Raw genomic sequence first — 19,923 nt, forward strand, 5'->3', positions numbered from 1 at the left:
TTTGTTATGAATATGGTGCGAAGTGAGGGTTTGAGACACTTGCAGTAATAGTCTGGAGCGGGAGCTCTGAGCCATCTGGGTTTTGTGGAGCTTGGAGAGGTTTAAGTGAGTGTGCATGAAGTGGTGTATCCCGAGCTGATGCCTGTGAATACGTTTGCTCCTTCACCCTGGCAGAAGAAAGGTTCCTTTGAGAGTTCTCAGCTCGTGAGCTGAGCAACGTGGTTCTGCTCCATCTCTTTCGGGGAACAGTGCTGTGCGTGTTCAGCAGTCTGAAATACCTCATGGGCTGCAGTGTGCTGCAGTCAGGAAGGGATGGCTCATCCCCAGAGAGCTGCCACCACTGCCCAGTCTGATCTTTGGCAAAATGTGAACACCGTGTGGTATTGCTGTGAACATCACACAGGCTGTGGACTGAAAAATAAGTCAAAGATATGAAATATCCCCATAGGAAGTACGATTTCCTTTAAGTCTAGGGAGGATGCTGAATGTGAGTTATGTTGTTGTCCAGAATACATAATGTAGCCTAAGAGAGGAAAATACCCTTATTGCTGTGTTCTGTCATAATTGAAAGTTATGTCCATTGTCATCTACTTTGCTTTTTCCCCCTTAAATTGTACATACTGAGGACTCATCTGTTTAAGAGGTAGCTACCAATGGTTCCCTTCTGCTACATCTCTACAGAAGTATTCGTGGTTATATCATTATTTATGTCAAGGTTCAGTGTCTCTCTATTATTTTATTCTTCAGGTACTACATCATCGTGATTGTATCTCAGCTGTTCTTGCCATCAAACCTCTGCTGAGCTCTTTTCATAAAAGGCTGTTTTTGGTTTTGTTCTTGTTTTTTTTCCCCCAAGACTTTAATGAAGACTAAGTATCTGGTACTTTGGTGAGATCACCAAGAGATCCTACTGGATGGTTCAATCATTAGGTTCAATCATTTAAAAACCTACTGGATGGTTTTTAAAAGGAAGAAAATAATTTCATCTTTTGAAGACTATTTGGAATAAGGGAGCAAGATATCATTTAGAAAGTAAGAATAATTTTTAGAAAACCAAACCAGTCATTTGTCCTATCCCTTCAAAGACAGAGCTCTGAATTATCTTCCCTCCATTTCCCTCCCACAGAACTACTTTTTCTCGTCTTGACATCTGCTGGTTATTTCAAATAGCTGTGGGCACAGGGTAAGGCTTCCAAGAAGTAAAAATTTAATGTTACGCTCAGCTCTTGTTAATATTAGCAGATAGGGTACAGACTCATGCACCGTTCAGAGGCTCTCTGCTACATTAGTGATAGGAAAAAAGAGTCTTTTTGGAAGGTGTTGAGTACATGCCCTGGCATGGAGACTTCAGCACTCTGATCTTGAATTCTTTAACATGTTTTCTTGGAAAAACATTCAGCATCTGATATTTACCCAAAAACAGAGCAAGAACTGGCAACTTAAATTTTTAATGGGTGTTTCTTTCTGGCGGTTCCTAAATTGAAAACATTGGCATGCTTTTCTTTCTCAACTTACAGTTTATTGCCCCAATCAACATTAAAAGCCTAAAGTGATGTTGTTACTTTTTAATTCAGCCAAGCTGCTACCAAAAAAAGATATATTTAAAACAACCCTGTAAAACCAAAAAGAAACAGAAAAAAAGGACAAGGTAAAATTCTCTTCTGTGTGTGAGCTACCTGGAGGACTCAGGAGCCCTTTTTGCCCCCAGTTCTTAAAAAAATAAATAGGTTCATTTGCCAAGTTTTCTCAGACTATTGAGCTGTTCCATAGCAATTTTTGGCAACATCTTAATGGCCAAGTATTCCAAGCTTGCATTTGGATGATCTTTAGACATACTGTTTAAAAGGCACTTTAAATGAGAATAAAACTTGTAGAACATTAAATCAAAATATTATTACTAGTAGGAAAGAAATTACATGGTTATAATTTGGAGGAATTTTTGTCCATTACTGCTGTTGCGTGGTTTTAGAGCAACTGTTCAAGTGGGGACATAAATAGGAAACCGATGTTACTTTTACATATGATTTTCCTCAATGATCTGCCCTAAACTGATGTTTGTCCTTGCAATGCAAGTGTTTAGCTTTGCTTTCCTATTTTCAGCACTGATTTCACTCGGGTAATATGTAAATCAAAGAATGTATTTGGTTTTTTTGAGGGGGTTGTTTGATCTAAGGGTTTTTGTGTTAGTTGTTTTTTGTTTTATTTCATCCACTCGTATCTGAGCTTGAAGCATTTATGCCTCTGTATGTGTGTGTTTATATGTAGTACCTTGCAGTGTTACATGAACTCAAATAGCTTTCTAGGCTGTTACCACTGTATGTAAGAAACTAATGCTCAGGAGAACTATTTTGTCCATCAGACATTGATGTAAAGTATGATAGAAGGGTTATTGTTTGGCTGGATTTATAGCTTGTTTGGTAAGACAGACCCCAAGCAGAAATGCTGACCTCTCCAGATAAAGTCAGTAATGTAACAGTTTTATTATTCATTTAAATGTCTCTAGGGTAGTAACCTCTTTTTTTTATTATTATTAATTTAAATTAATTTTTGGAATTAAGCCTATGTTTTTGTGTTTGTCTCTCAGTTCTGAGCCTTGGGCAAGATGTAAGGCTGGGCAGAAGATGACCAGCACAATGCATCTTGATAACCATGACAGTTTTCTCTTGGCCAAGATAAAATACAGCTGCTCTACCTGGATAGTAAATGAAAAAGATGAAACAGTGTGATGTTTGCTTATGCCTCGAGCAGTAAGGCTTATATTTTTTACCTTTATTTTCTAGTTTGAGCGGGGTGAAACCTTGTCCAGAAATGGCCTTTTATTATTGTGGTACTTTGAAAGGTCCATTATGGTTGTTGGAGGCTTTGAATTTTCAAGTAAAGGAGCTTGATTTCTGAAGAAAACAGGTTTCTGTAATCCTCATTTTCATCAATCAAGCCTAGTTTTCTCCAACGGCATTTGAACCTTGTTTTAGAAAAAATTTAGTACAAACCTAGGGTATCAAAGGTACTAAATTCTTGCCTTTTTTTCTTTTTTCTTTTTTTTTTTTCCTTTCTTTTTTCTTTCGGTGAAAATCAGCAGTTCAGTAATGGAGGGAGACCTGTTAATCTCCCACTGGGAGAAAGGTAAGGAAAACTCAGATCCTATCTGTTCTTTTTGGCCGTAGCTGAATGGTCAATCAGCAGTGGAACATTCTGCCCAGCTTATGTGTAGCTTCAACATTTACTGTCTTTTATTGACATGGAAAGACATAAGAAAGCAACAGGAGATACAAGCAAAGTAAATGTTTTGAGAGGCTGTGGGGGTCTTGAGAGGGAACTGTTGACATGGAAGGGAAAGAGAAGCACCAGAGTGGAATCAGTAGAAAAATGGCTTAGTTAATTATGCTTATGGAACAGTTTGAAGATTCCCATGAAATAGAAATGGTAAGCCAGGAGCAACTCTCCTTGTTTCTGTCTTTTTAGTGTGGCAAAATTTTCATTTTTGGTTACCAAATACTCTTTTGATAAAGTAGCACACTAATAAGAGCAGAAATCCCACAGCACATTTCATGTTCAAGTACTATTTTATGTTGATTTTTTGAAGCTTAGCAACACTTATATGCCAGTTCATTACCCAAATGCAGCTGCACAAACCAGTTCTTACCCATCAACTATGCTGCGTCTTTTCCAATCTCCTTTGTGGACCACACCTAGTCTGACTTGTACCAAACTAGCAGGTAATTTTCAAAATAGGTTTACAAATGGACTAAGACAACTATCACTGTAATATGTGCTAACCCAAAGTAAACAAACCAAAGCAAAAAGAACCAAACCAAAACCTTGTGAAATTTAAAACCAGGCTGCCAAAGTCTGTGGCATTAAAATTAATAGTAGGAGTTGTCATTCAAAAAATGGTTAATAAAAGTTTATTTTACCAGGAGGAAGGAATGGCATTAGCCTCAAGTCATTGCAGAAATGATTAAAAGTCTCTGGTGCCTTTTAAATTTTCAAACTAACAGATAGACCTGAGATATAGGAAGCCAAAAAGAAAGTGTTCTGAAACAGGTTAAAATAGCTTTTAAAATTCAGTGGATTTTATAGCTTGTCCTCAATTCCTAAGTACCTTGAGTTATATCCACCTGTGATTGTAATAGCTTGAATGAAGGTAAAAGTACACACAACTACAAGTAGTGCTCAGACGCAGAATTTACAGTATTCTTATTGCTTTGTTGGGTCAAGACTATGCAAGCCATAGGAATATTAATATGTTGGAAGGCTATATTGTACAGCAGGGGGGAAAATTAATGAGGCAGATTCAGTATGATTTCAGGCATCTGACAAAAGTGGTTTATAGCTGCAGATAGTATATAAGTTATAAATGAACTTCTTCCAGTTAAAAATAATAGTTCACGTAGTTATCCAGTGTGGGGGCTCAGGGGAAAATATTACCAGGATATACATTACTAGAAACTGAAATATTAGCAGAAAAGCTTCTAGAATGTATACTTTATTGGTGCTTATTTTCGTTGCTAAACCAAAATATTTATGGTTATATGTAATGAGTGGATTATCATTCATAAAATATGCAGTCATAAAAATGAGAAATAGTGGGATTATTAGCAGCTTTCAGCAGTAGAGAGGCTGTCTCTTAATGGTTTCCTCTTTCTCTAGTCATTATCACTGCAGCTGTGAATTATAGTATTACATTTTATTGGATTCACTAGAAGAATCTGTCCAGATTAAAAAATAATAATTAAAAAAAAAACAACACAAAACAAAGCAAGAAATAATAATGAGTACTTCTTTTTAAATTACCCTAGTAATTATGATTGTAAATCTGACAGGGGCATCCAGAATTTAGTCTGGAATTTTGACTCTAACACATAAGAGCAATGGTAATATATTGAAGAGAAATAGATACTCACATAAACTGATGTTGTAATCATTAATTTTGTAGAACCAAATTTTTACTATCTGTAAGCATAAGTAAACACTGCATATGAGCACTTGCTGAAGTCAGCTTATGCTATGAGTGGACTATTTGCATTAGTAAGTATTTTGAGTTAATTCTTGATGAAATAGGCACACTCGGTCAAATAGAAGTGCATGAAACATCATTCTCACTGTTATTTTATTTCTGTCTCAATTATTGGCTTTGAAATCTGTTTCTCTTAGGATCTTTAGAAATCATCACCAATGCCAAAATTGAAATAAGCAAACATAACCCAGCGCAGAGCAACTGCAAACTAAAACTGCTTTCATGATTCATTCGTCAGTAATTCTAATTAGAATCAGTTGTAAAAAGACCAAGGCTGCAATCATGTTTTATGAAAAGGTTATAAAGGTACAAGGTGAAACTAAACATATAGGCAAGGCAGATATTTTCCAGAAAGCCTCTTGAATGGCTGAGGTCATACTCTCTTTTCCAAAGTCCCCTGTAGAGATTTTCAGGGATGCAAAGGCTATTAAGTTGTCAAAAGTTAACTGACTGGAATTAGTCAGTTTTATTTGTTTATTTATTGGTCTTTGAAAGTCTTGGTTTTATTATTTTAGGGGCTGTTTGATGTTGAAGAGATTTATGATCGTGACAGCTCCAGTCAGTCTTCCTAAATAACTTCAGTATTTTGGAAGTTATAGTTTGAATTATATGAATTAAAACAATAGGCTATACTTGCATATAATGAGTAATAAAGAGCTAACAGTATTACCAAAATGAGAGAGCATAATGCATTTAAACTAAGAGCAGTGTACAGCTTTTTATGTTTATGAATAAGTGAATTTAGTACCAGTTATTGTAGACTGCTGTATGATCAACCGAGGTTAGCTGACTCTTGTGGGCATTTCAGCAGAAGTGCTTTGTGAATAAACATTTGAAGGTCATGTTAAATATTTTGGAAAGTACTCAGTGAACAGTTTGGAAGGAATGGCAGATGTTTCTTAGAAAAATGAAGAAGACTCACGCTCAGTTTTCTTGTGGAGTACAGTGGTAACGCTGATGGGAGAGAATAGAGCCCATGGAAGGAGGGAACAAATTCTAGTGAAGGCAGAAGTATGTAATGATTTGGTCAGAGCTGGAGGACCTCTACAGCTGTATGTCTTACTGGTTACGTGATTAATTAATACATCTGGTTTTCTTCATCTCTATTTGTGTTACATCTTATTTTTAGTGAAAGTGAGATATTTTAGTTATGGTTTTGAAAATTTAAATTCCTGGTGATTTGAAGCTGGATTGAAAGACTGGTATACCTCAAACTTTCCTGAATGAGGCATTAGGAAACTTAAAGCTAATATTTTAAGGTCTGCAACCTGTCTATATCAGGTTATATTTATTTTTGTGCTACGTGCTTTCTTACTTGGCCTGAAGTTGAAATCTAAGCATAAATGGCCAACAAACTGATCTAAAATGGGTAAGTTTGGCACACAATTCGCTGTAGCCCTCCTTCCTTTGCTAAAATGCAGGTGCTCTTTTCTATGTGATGTGTCTAATGTTTTTTGGTAAGCTAAGCAGAAGGAAGGTGGCTGAAACGAAAGTTGGTCTAGAATTTTCTCAATAGGATTTCTGTGCTGACTTGCTGAAGTCAGATTTTATCTGAGGAATTCGCAGGTTTTGTCGACACCTGCAGTTTTGTTTTCTCAAACAGAGAGTGCTCTTTCTGGTTGGTGCTAGGGAGGGAGCAGATGCTTGTCCTGTGGAATAGCTGATGGACTCAGCCAGTCACCCAGCCTACAGCAGACAGACTCAAGTTTTCCTTTTGTCTTATTGAGAGAGATAATTCAAATTCTCCCATATTCCTCATGCTCATACTATCTGTCAAACTAATGGCATTTCAGGCTGCTTTCAGAATTGTTACTGTTTTATCTAATTATTTAACTTTTAAGATGATCAGGATATGAAAGTTTCTTCACTGAACATGGATATTTCTTCTCTGGATTTCTCTGCACCCACTAATTCATATTTTAGTTCTTACTTACTGACAGCTTTAAAACCTGAGCTATTTTTTTGTAATTTAGGAAGTTAAATGTTTTATTGCCGTTCTAAATTTGTATGGATCAGTGTTTGAAATGGAGATTTACAATAGTGGTGTTAAGAGACTTCTAACCATTAACATGCAAGCAGACAGTGCTTGGACACTGATGGCATCTTTGTTCTATCAGTGTTGCTCTTCCAGAGGTGGGGGTTTTGGGGGTGGGAGGCTATGTGTGTCTGTGTGCCTGTAAGCTAATAAGGGGTTAGGTAGGTGCAGAGCAGCTGTGGTAGCAGCATGTCTCTTTATTTATTGATGAGAAACCTCAGGAGGAAATGGTGTGGAATAGAAAATCAGCTCAGCTGAAGTCAGTGTCAGATTGCAGGAGGTAGTATGTTTTGTGATATACACAGTGGTGAGATCCAACAGGATCTGATTCACCTCTGCCTCTGCAAGGTCAGCGGCTCTGGCAGATTTAGTAGGAGTTTCCCAATTCCCAGGCACATGGCCTTGTCCAAATTTAAGTTGTAGTGGCAGTTTTGATTTAGATGGCAGATTTACACTCCTCATCGAGTGCAAACCAGTGGGAATTTGGCTGGAGTGGAGCTGTGTTCAATCTTGCTGCATGGCCCCCGTTTGATGTATCGGCTACATCTGAATTAGCAATTATTGCAGCTGTGGAAAGGCAGATCTGTAGAGAGGAATGGTTGATGCCATGGACCTGAACCAACACTGCACATATTTCAGCAGATTTTTCTTCAGGCTGGCATTAGTCTGGTTTAGGAAACTACCAAATGTCCACTGGTGACAAAAGCACTCGTGAAGTGCAGCATAGTTGTGTTCCAAAGATACTCAGTTTATGAATTCCTAGACATCATGCTTTGGTTCCCATCTCGGGAACCAAAGAGGGGACAAAAAGGAGATTTGCTTCAGTAGAGGAGCCCTGATGTAAGTAGCTGTACTAAGGCCCTCCAGAGGCTCCATGAGTTCTGCTGGCTGCTTAGCTGGACAGGCAGGGCACTTGCCTTTTGGAAATGATGTCCTGTAGTTTTCTAGGGCAGAAACTAATTTTGGCAGTGAATAACCCAAAGAAGAGGAGATCAAGTCCTTTCCTAGTTCTGGCACGAGTGGTGGAAGAAATTTTCCCTTATTAGCACAAATGTATTGACTCCACCAAAGAATTCAGCTCTATTCCCCCAATTAACAACACTTTTACTAAAGCAAGGGAGTCTCCAAAATACTTGTATCAGCATAAGGCGAATCTGTTGTGTAATTTATTTTTTTTCTTTTTTTTTTTGACCAGTGGCAACTTACTTTCTGGCATATTTTGTGTTAAGATTCTTGACAGGTGGTCAAAATGAGGCTATGGTTAACATATGTCTTGCTATATTTTGCAGGTACTGTGGTAATGTGTTTGTCTTTAACTCCTACAAAGATCAAGTGACATTAATGCTTCACGAGTTTCAGCTACTGGATTAAATTCAAAGTCTTATTCAGGCAAAAATTATTCCTAGTCATGGGAGACCAGTGGTATGTGAGACAAAGTTAAAGCATTTTCTAGAATTTACAGTTATACTTGTACATTTTGGGCCACCACAGAGAGAATGCATAAGGAGTCTAATAAGCCTTTTTCTGAGCATGACATCATTGTTGATAGCAAGTGTGAAAGGATGTTCTAAAAGTGAAAATTAACTGTAACAAACAAGGAGTGAGAAGGGCTGCAATAATTGAAATTTACTAATGAAACTGTAGTTTGTTCATATTGTGAGCAGTCAAGAATCATACATAATTCAGGAGGTCAGTTGCTAACAGTAGGCTCACATAAGATCATTTAAATTTGCTCCTCTGGACATGAGAAGATGATCTTTGAAGCGATCCCTGATGAGGTTCTGCTTGGTCCTGTCAGCATCTTGGGAGGAGAGTGTTCTATTTTCTCTCTTGCATCAGTGAATATTTATGGGATGTAAAATAGGAATAACTTTAATTATGTATGGGGAAGGAAATATATGCAGTCCTGAGCAAGATACTTCATTGTAAAATCTACCTGAAACTCTGACAGGTAGTATACTTATGCACTAATTTAACAATTAAGTTTTGTTGTCTGCTGTGGATATATGTGCACACAGAGGTTTATATTTGTCTGTTTTCTCTTTTTTTTTTTTTTTTTTGGTTTTGTTTTGATTTTATGTTTAAAATTCTCACTAATTTTAAACATAAACTAATTTTAGTACTGGTGTTGCTATTCCTTTTGTTATAATGCCAAGAGAGAGGCCTACAGCAGTTTCTAGTCTAAACAGCTAAGGGACAATAAATGTGGGAGAAAGGGAGTATCATCATTCATATTTTCAGGTGGATAATCCGATCTTGCTTGATATTACACGAAACCTACACAACAAAACACAGAAGTAAAATTAACTGTTCTCATCTTTAAAGTCAAACCCTGTCCAGTAGACCAAGCTTCTTTGTAAAGAAAATAATTAGAGAAGCTATGCCCCACCTGAGCTTATGTTCACAGTTGTTTCACCCATTCTGTCTTCTAAATGGTAGAAATTATTTCCTGAATCTAGTTCTTCTTCTGGAATATTTCTCAAAAAATGCTGAGTTTCTCAACACAGAGAAATACTTCAGTCTCTGGAACTTCGGAGACTCTTTAGTTTTGTTTTCACGTTACATTGTAACAAAAATGTTTGACAGATTTTTTTTTCGTATGAATGAAGTGCTGTGTACCAATTACTGACAGGTTTTTAGTTACACACAGAAATTAGCAGCTGGCAAGTTAAGTGAATTGCAGGATTAGGGCCAGAGTGTATTAAAACTGTTCAATAAAAAAATTGGTGAAAAAAACCTGTTGAAAATTTACTTGAAAATATGTCATTTGGTCTGAATCTCTTAGGAGAGATACAGTAGCAAAAACTACTTTGAAATGAGTAACTGGCTTGTATTAAATAACAAACCTTGCAGATTTGTTTTGGAGAGGAAGAATAACAATCAGGCTGGGATCTTTTTATGCACAAATTCAGTAGAAATCTTTCACATGTTGTTACTCAATATGTCAGTGTACTGTGGGTGTTGAAGAGTGAGGGCTGTGCAGGCATGTGCAGCAGATGTACAGTATGTGGGGAAAAACTGAATCCACAGTGAGTCAACAAACACAACCTACTTCATCTACAGACAAAATGCCTGCATCCAAGATGTTCAGTGGAAAGAAGCAGTGGTGAACAAATTAATGTCATCATTTAAAGATGTATTTCATAAAAGCTTCAAAATATTAGCGTGATGTGTCCTTCTGTGGTCATCCTTCTGCTTCACTGAAATAGGATGAGTTGATTTATTTTTTGAAGGAAGTATGTCAGAAAAGTTGGGAAATGCAGTGGAGTGAGTGGTCCATGGGCAGACAGTGCACTCATAGGTGGGGTTTTGTTTTCTTCTTCCACAGGCCTACGGTGAGACCTCTGGTACACGATGTAGCACATCTCGCTCTTTTTCTATCCCTTTGTGCTTCCGTTTTTGCACTAGTCATTACAGAAGTATTCAAGTGTCTGTAAACATTCACAAAATAAACTAGAGCACACTCAGTGACTGAGAAGATTTCCTTCCCAGCCCTGTCATGGGATACGTGGCAGAAGTAGTTGCAGGACCTTCTCTGGGACACGCCCAGTAAAGCATGTTACCTCCAAAAATCTGTTGCTGTTTTCATACATTGTTGTCACTAAATGGTGATTTTGAAAACCCATAGAAACTTTGGTATAATTATTTAGAAATCTTATTGATCTGTGATAGTGCTCCCAGGAATGAGGGAGACTGAGACAAAGCCTGGAGGAAGTGGGGCTCTTGGGAAGGACTGAATCAGGTTATTCAGAACAACTGTGCAGAAAGAAAAGTAATTCCACAAAAGTCAACATTGTAAGTGTCCCTCATCCAATTCCATCTGTGGTCTCCTGAGCTGGGACCATACGTAGAGAAAAGCTTGGAACAACCAGAGCATGTACCTCCTGTTTGGCCTCTCTGAATCTTGGCTGAGATTATTTGAGTAAAGCAGAGGCACGCTGAGTAATGTCTGCAGACTTTCTTGAGGAATAGGGAGGATTTAGGCAAAAGACACATGTGCTAATTGCAGCACTAAAATTGATTTGTTTTTCTGTGGGATTCTGAAATCCAAAGTCAAAACACTTCCATAAAAAGGTAATAAACAGAGACATTTTATTGTGTTTTTATGGCCTCAGTCTGCCATCAGTAACTGAGCATCCACTTTTTTTTCTATTCTATGTAATTTGCATGATTAGTGAATTGAATCATTGTCTTTTGGAGAGTGTTTTAGTCTCCGATTTTCTGTATTTTTGGGAACTCTCCGCAAATATGTGGTGAAAGCAAAACTTAACTTTTATCTGAGGCAGGAAAAACAAATCAAGCTACTTTTCTCATATTTTTTGATGAAACACAGCAAAGTATTGGAAGGTAAAGTGATCTGACACTGCTTGCAAACTGGAATATCACTTGACTGTAGTTCAGACCAGGCAAGAAATCCTGTCCTCATTACTGTGCAGTGCACTCTGAATGTATCTGCAGATTTCTGTGCAATTTGAATGCTTTTAAGACAGTGAACTAAAAATGAAATTATATGCAAATGAAAGCATTTTAATAGTTACACTGGAAATGCCACATTCAGTATTTTCAGTAATGTTTCATATTTTATGAACTTTGACGTTTTAGTTGCTAACAAGGGAGTAATTTCAGACTTGCCATGTAAGAAATTTCTCTTTTATAACTAGTAGTTGTAATAATATAGTTATAGTTTAATAACTAATGTGCTATTATGTGCAACTGAAGCGCTGAATGCCACGTTCCTTTTGACATAAAGTTAAAAAGAACTTTTAGGCTCCAAGGTATTTTGCCAGCCTAAATTGAAACTGCATGAATGCTTGTGTCAGGCTTGCATTTATATGCTATTTTTAACACACAAGTATTTCTATGCACAATAAAGTACATCAGTATCTTGGGCAGCTACTGATTAACACCAAATAGCTGAAACTTTCTGTGAACTGAACACCTGGAAAGTTTCTCCTTCTGCTGGAAAGTGTGATTTTATGGTTTTCTACCTTCAAGCGTAGATTGAAAGAGGAGCAAGAACTAGAACCAAGATTTTGCACAGGATGGAGATAGTGATAGTGAATTTCTGTTTGCATGCTGAGATGTTCAGTTTCTTATACCTAGAAAGATCTCTGTGAGAGATTACAAATCACCTAAGGAATTGTTAGTTAAAAAGCACTGTCCAAATATCAGCAGATAAACTTACAAGAGATGAAAATGGCAGAGCAAGAAATCTGTTGGAAAAAGCAAGTAAGCAAGATTACTTCCATTTGGCTGTATTCTTCAGCCTTTTAGTCTTTTGATTACTGAAATAAAAAGGCATTTGATCATAGAACTGAAGAAACATATAATCTCCAAATAGTCTAAGAACCTGATCCAAAATTTAGTTTAACCCAAGACTTTTCCCTATCTTTTTGTCATTCAGCTATTTCAGTATTATTTATTTTTGTCTCAAGAAACTATCCTGAGAACTGAACTGTTTCAATTTAGTAGGTTTCTCTGGCAAGAAGATGTGATGTGTGAGAGGGTCTTCAGATGGAAGCTCAGTTTTGCTCCTATGCATGAGGGTCTGTATAGTAAATTAGGGGTCTATGTGCTTTTGAAAATCTTAATTCATTTGATGTAATAAAGCTTGAAGACAAAAGGCATGCTTAGGAAACTTGGTTTCCTTTAAACTCTTTCTGCTTCCAAGTATATCTGTCAAGGCTAGTAAACGTCCAAGATTAAACATGAATAGCATTGGCATGTTTCCAGATGAAAAGTACAGAATTTGCTAAAAAAAAAAAGAAAAATAAAAAAAAAATCTCTTAGCTTCTCAGCCTTCAGGATTTTGGCAAATAATAAGTGTGAGAAAAGCAATCACAAATTCCACTAGCTTCTTTTAATTATTGTCCTTGCAGAAAATGTAGTTTCTGGAAAATATATAAGGGTCCTATGGTAAAGCCAAAACTAAACCAGTGCAATGAAATGTTCTTAAAACTGTTCATTCACAAGGAATAAAATGAGCCATGTCTAAGACACCATGTGCTATTGCCTAATGTACTCTGAGAGAACAGCATGTGCACCTGTCAGACTCAACTGTAGATAAAGTTTGGGATTCTGCAGTCATCACATCCAGGATACCTGCATGTCAATAGGAAACAACTACAGTTCAGGATGACAAGTTCTTCTGGCCCACCATAATGCAGGTACACTATCATTTTATAATGTATGTCAACCCTGTATCTTATTCTCTGGTTCATTAATGTTATACAAGAAAACTCTTGAGAACTATCAGAACTATAGTAAAAATATATTGCACAAGGCAAAAAGAATTAAAAATATTAAGACAAATAGCACATATGGGAAAAGATATGTGAAGAAGCAGAAAATCTCTTCAGGCTTTATCTATTTAACAAGTGCATAATCACAATATTAAAGACTATGATTTCAAGGATTAGGATACTAAGTCTTAAAAGGTGCTGTAAGGTTCATTTTGCTTCAGAAAGGATTGTGTTTGCAAAGTTTTAAATAATAGTAAGTTTATAATATGAAAAAAAAAAGATGTCAAAAGAAAATTAAAAAATTGGAATATCTTTTGAGATGTGTTGTGTAAATGTGTCCCCACACTTGGCCATTGTTCTGACATGTGAAGCTGTTTGATATGCCCAAGAGAGGACATCATCTCTCTCCATTCCAGGAAAACCCAGCAAGTTGTGATGTGGTGGGGTTTTTTTGCTGAGGTTTATATAAGCTGTTTCTGAAGGCAGCATGGATAGTTAATGGAAACAGAGTTGTTCGATTCCCTTCCTCTGCAGAAGTTTCAGAGGAGTGCTTAACAAGCACAACACCTAGGGTCTTCTGATGTATTTTCTTACTACCTGGACAGATGTGGAAGTGGAAAAAAATAAATATAGGCTCTAACAGAGACCATTGTGATGATTAGGAGTGAGGGGGCATCATTTGACCATTTAAACCATCTAGTCCTTATTCTCTTTTGTAACACTGTCTTCTTGGCAAGAAAAGATTATTGGTGTATCTTTGTATATGAAGAAGCAGAAGGAATCACAAGTGTCTGATAGGAGCAAAAATTTCTCTTTTGTCCCATCAGATCAGTGTAATAACTTGGTCTTTCCCCCCTACAATTGCTTTTAAAGAAACCCTCAGAGCAGGAGAGGCTCTTGCAAGCATGAGCAGATCTGCTGCTTGGGGAAGGAGTTAGTGGAGCACAACAGATTCCTTATGACTTGCACAGTTCCTTTACTTGGATCTGAGATTCATAGATTGTCCTTCCGTAATGCTTTTCTAGGCTAAGCATCTGTCAGTGAGCCAGTACATCTGACTCTTTAGATATTGCAGCCTGGAAGATCACTTACTGGCACCGAACTTTGACTTGTATTGGCCACTGTGGTTGTAGGCACGTTGGTGAACTGGAGAGGTGATGAAGAGCATCTTTAATCCAGTAAAATGTTTACTGCTTTTCTGGATTGGTCTACCCCTTTTGCTTCATTGAGACATACAGTTACGAACAAGTCTTGACAACTGCTGCAACCCCGTTCAGGGTAAAGCTTATTGGTTTAGCCATATCTCAACTTATGAGTCCATGTAAATATCATTTTAAAAATAAAATGCTGACACTATTATGGCAGCATCAGTTTGTTACCATATTTTTAGGTTGAAGCATTTGAGCTTGTTTTTCCCGATAATATTTAGGTTAAGCTACTACTGAAATGTTTTATTTTTTTACTTTTTTGAAAGGTAGTTGATAGAACTGCAAAACAGATAGCCTATTAAATTTTCATGTGTCTGCAATCTAGGTTCACCAAAGCTGAAAAGCAAAAATTGCATCGAAGTTTGAAGGAATATGAGTGTTTAAAGTATTTAGTTTTGAGTAGTTGCCTGCTGATAAGTTTAGGTAAAGAATGTTCTTAAACAAATTGTGGTGAAAGACTTGTTTTTGACACACTTTGGAAGTAAATAAACAAACAACAACAGTATCAGGAAAATCAAGCACCAGCTGGTCTTCTGGCAAGCAAAAATTCAGTTTTTTCTGATTTCTGTTACAGTTGTCAGTAATGTTGACAGCTGCTAAATGTAAACCCTGGTAGTATTATAAATGTTTGCAATTAACATCTATGTTTCAATTGCCAGTTCTTAGTCTGTTGTGTCTTATGAGAAACAGATGCTCTTATGAAATATTCAACCCTATAACAATAATTCTAATGATAAAAGTAATAGAAGTTTTGATCACCATTTTTATTTTTTATTCCTGTAGATACCTCTTTAAGGGATCACTTCTCAGCTGGAAATTGTAACTTCAAAAATTCTGCATAATTTAATTTAAAGTTTTTTTCTTTAGGAATAAAACATTATATAAACAAGGTAAAAGCTTTACCCTCTTTTGTATTTCACTGAGAACTTCTCCTTTATAATTAGAAGATGGGGATAAAATGCTTCCTTGTTCAAAATTTTTGGCAAAGCTCCCACTGCCTTTAGCAGTGCCAGAATTTCATGCTTAGTCGAATGATGTGTTTCACACAGAGCTCTATGTTTGGATATCATGGATCTTGATAGACACCTTGGTGGTGGTGGTGGTGGTATTTACCTTCATGGGTTACTAACTTTGTCTGTGTTTATGTAGATGAAACGGAGCATGCAAAATTGGGAGCAATCCATTCTGCCTTACATCTCATTAGGCACAAATGCTGTTTTCAGCAATATGAGGAGTGTGTTTTGTTCGTTATCTTTACTTGAAAAGCTTACTTTGTCCCACTTGAGAAAAAGGCACATGTGACTATCCACTAGCCTGTCCTGCTGTAACTGATTAATAATATAAGCCCAAATCTTCCCCAAAACCCTTTCTTCATCTCTGACTTCCAAGGGCTTCGTGGTTATGTTTTCATCACTGAAGTGACTGGTGTTATTAGCCCTATTGTCTGCTGTGAGTGTGTGCCTTCAAATTGTGTAAATGCACACATTGGCTCCATCAAAATCAAATGATGCCTTTGCCTGATAGTTCCAGCCCCTACGAAGGCTGGGATTATGGAGTGAGATCTCACTGCTCCAAGAGCCAGCGCTGGGAGGAGCAGACTGAACAGCCTGCACTGCTGTGATTCCAAGCTGCTCCTGGCTCAGATACAGCCATGTAGGATGACTTTCTAAAGTCATTGCTTTGGAAGTTATGCAGCATTGTAAAACATATAAAATTCCTTCTGTCAGTTTATCAGCATATATACATTATCAGGTGTGCTGCTGGACTGACTCCAGTCATGGCAGCACATGGTTACTGGAGTCAGCAGTGGTTGCCATATGACTGCAGTGCCTTCCTTTCCTATGATCTTGGAGTTATGCTCTTTATGCCTCTTCAGACCTATGCACAGCACTGAAAATGGTGTTTAGAGCCTCAGTCTGTAGACAGTATGTGCTTTGTCTGTCTTGTACAGGAAGTTACTATTATTGTTTTCATCTCATATATTTGCCATGAGGAAGTATACTGATGGTTCATAAATGGCATATGAAGTCTGTGATAGAAATCTGTGTGGGTCTCTGTGTACAGAGACCATACAGCATTATCTGGTAGATAGTTACTGTGTGTTGGCTTTCCTTTTAAACTGAAGACATTGACATTTGGAGGCTAGTTTGTTTTTCATCTGTATAAAAACCTTTATAGAAAACAGTCAAAAACATGGTTACTTTTGTTTATGGCCTTCCTTGCTTGAGTGTTCCTTTTGTCTTCCTTTTTCCATGCTTTCATGGTCTCTGGTAGTTGGATGCAGTTGGGAGCTGTCAGCCAGGTGAGCAGCTGGAAGATATGACAGCTGACTCTGTGTGCACCTTCTTCCAGGACTTACCCATTGTGCATGTCACATTCGCATCTTATCCAATCTTTATCACCTTAGCGTTCTATCAGATCTTATGTGACAGATTTCTTGCCTACATTGTGCCCTAAACACAGATGTAAATGCCAGAAGAGGTGGGAAGGAAGAGAAAAACATCCTTTGTGCAAGGAAAAGGAGGCCAGGTATTTTCTGGGGTTTATGCCCGGGTCTATAATACCCAGGGAATTCATTCTGTATTCACTGACAGCATTGATTGCACTTTGTGTGACCATTTTCACTAGCAAAGAATGCTATCTGATAGTTTAAAACAGTACCAGAGCAGAACTCTTGGCTTACCAGTATCCTATGTCCTTCCCTTGTCCACTGCTCTTGTCACTCCATCATAGATTGGTCAGGCAGGACTTGCCCTTGGTGAAAACTGTGCTGGCTGTCCCAAATCACTTCCCTGTCCTCCATATGCCTTAGCATAGCTTCTAGGAGGATCTGTTCCATGATCTTTCTAGGCACAGAGGTGAGACAGAGTTCCCAGGGTTCTCCTTTCTACCCTTGTTAAAGATAGGTGCAATGTTTCCCCAGTTCTAGTCACCTGGGACCTCAGCTGAGTGCTGTGACTTATCAAATATCATGTACCGTGACTTGGCAGCTATGTCAGCCAATTTTCTCAGGACTCTGAGTTGCAACTCATCAAGTACCATAGGCTTATGTACAGAATATATAGTTCAGTCCTCTGTGTACTATTTAGTATAAATATTTCTTCTGCACTAACTACAAGATTGTAGTTATCCTGTTATCCTCATAATGGGATAATTAGAAGTCTAAAAGAATATCTGAGAACTTATCAGATGGTAGCCTTTACCTTCCAATATTTCTAGGCAGCAGAGGTGTCTCAAGTGCTAGGAGGGTGTTTACTTACACTCTAATGAGGAGTTGTGAACTGGAGGAATCAACAGTAGATGGTGGATAATCCATTTAAGCCCTTGTCATATAATAACTAGCTGGTCTGCTAGTTACACATACACACGCCCTTCTCTGAGATGTTGCAGAGTACAGTTCTCAGTCCTGCTCTGAAGTGGGCAGGGTTGTACTCCACAACATCCTCGTGCACTGCAGTCATAATCCCATAGCTATGTCCCAGGGCATGTAGCCCACCTCTTCAGAGGGGACTGCAGAACTGGCAGTAGCTTGTTTTATCAGGAGTTCATCACAAGGTCAGGATCTGGCCATGTATTCAGCCATGGAACAGAAACATGGATAACGCACTGAGCTGACTTCTCACTACTATAGAGCACGCTTAATTAAAAAAAATCGTCTATTTTCTTACATTTGGTGTTTGTAAACTTGACTTGTATTCCTCTGACATGGAATCCATTCGAAGATGAAGCTGAGAATACATGAAAAACAGATATTTAAGGTTGGTCTAGACAAAATACTCTGAGCCTACTTTGTGATGTCCAGTTTTTACTGTTGGCAGGATCACAAGAACTGAAAATATCATTAATAAATGTGCTGAGCAAAGTTGCATTTTTAGTCTCTTATCAGAATTTTACAGCTTCTCCTTTTTTCAGAAGAACTTAATTATCTGTTTCTTATGTAAACATTTCTTTAAGAACCTAAGGCACTATCTCAGTATTTCTTTGTTAAGGGATGAAGTCTGGAGTTACCTTTTGACAGATTCATAAAAGGGAAGTCCGAGTGAGGAGGGGGAAAAAATTATGGTTACTCATATGCTTCTAATTAATTTCCTCAGTATCATCTTTATAATGAAGAACATGAACAAAATATGTGCATATCTTGCTCTTGATTTAAAAAAAATAAAAAAGCTGGCAGAGAGTTTGCAATAGATTCAGGCTACAATGTAGGAGGTTGAAAAGGACTAGTGCGGTGGTTGCTTAACAAATAGTCTTGTTTGTTTAGACCAAATAGAAAATTTGGGTGACCTTGTGTGTGGTGTGGAAAAAACTGGAAAGAGAAGCTGGGGAAACCTGGAAGGATTATTGTAATGTAAAAATGTATATATTTTAATTTATATTTTTTAGAAAAAAAAAAGGAAAATTGGAAAAAGTGATGGAGGGGGTCATGATTCACTTTGTGGAGGGAAAAATTGTAAATAGTAGCAAAATACAGGAAGAAACCTCATTAATTTGATTTCATGGAACCTTTTAGCTTGAAAGAAAAGGGAAGTTCATATGTTGCTCTTGACTTTAGTGAATCCTTATCTTTCTTAGGAAGGGAATTGTTTTGAGGATCAACTGTGTTTCAGTTAACAGCTGTAACTTTCTAAGGAGCTTATTATTTGGAGTATTTCTTAAAATTCCAACTTACGAGGTCATGCAAAAGATGAAACATTTACCTTTAAAAAATACAGTATAGACATAGTAGAGGATCTAAAATTGGAAAGCACACAAAACAACCTCAGTTGAAGATATTTCTTTTAAAATACTGTAAAAACTATAATTAGTATTCCATTAAAAAGAATATTTATGGTATCTACAGTTTTACTTATTAAGAAATAAACTTTTTATCTACAGAAAGGTCTTTCAATTTACACTGCAATAAATCATTAGCTACCGTTCAAGGACTATTGGTATGGTTGCAGGGAAAAAAGGATCCTGCACCTACTAGTAGAGATGGGTAGGATGTCTATCCTGGCTGAATGTCCTCTCTGTGGCACAAGACAGCTGCAGTTCATTGTATTTCTGCAGAACAAACAGAAAGGAAGTAGTTGGGATCTTCCACATGTGGGCTGGGCTGGGATAACAGATAAATTACCTAAATACCTGTTCGACATGTCTGCAAGTGTTGAAGGAGTTAGTCACCTGGAGAAGTGAGTGTAGTAATAAGTTGGTCTTCCCAGTTAGGAGTGAGTTGCTGGGAGCTGATTAATGATCTTTTTCTCTCTGTGCCATCTTGAAAGGGGGAATGACCTCCAGCAATTAGGATGCACAGCTCTTGGTGGATGTATCTGGTAGGGATGCTTTTGTTACAAATCAATAAATCAAAACCCCAAGGAAAAGAAATCAAGAGGCTGCTGCTGCTGAAGTGTTATTTATCTTCTCCAGGAAATGAATTCTACC

The 19,923-nt window shown here is 37.4% G+C and overlaps 1 protein-coding gene across 22 annotated transcripts in view; it reads left to right on the plus strand.

The window, feature by feature from the left end:
* The window catches only part of NRXN1 (neurexin 1), a 705,404-nt gene that overhangs the window by 503,808 nt on the left and 181,673 nt on the right, over window positions 1-19,923 (plus strand). The gene's annotated exons all lie outside the window — the stretch shown is intronic.

Source organism: Manacus vitellinus, unplaced genomic scaffold (assembly GCF_001715985.3).
Source record: "Manacus vitellinus isolate BGI_N305 unplaced genomic scaffold, ASM171598v3 scaffold_8_pilon, whole genome shotgun sequence".
Lineage (NCBI taxonomy): Eukaryota > Metazoa > Chordata > Aves > Passeriformes > Pipridae > Manacus > Manacus vitellinus.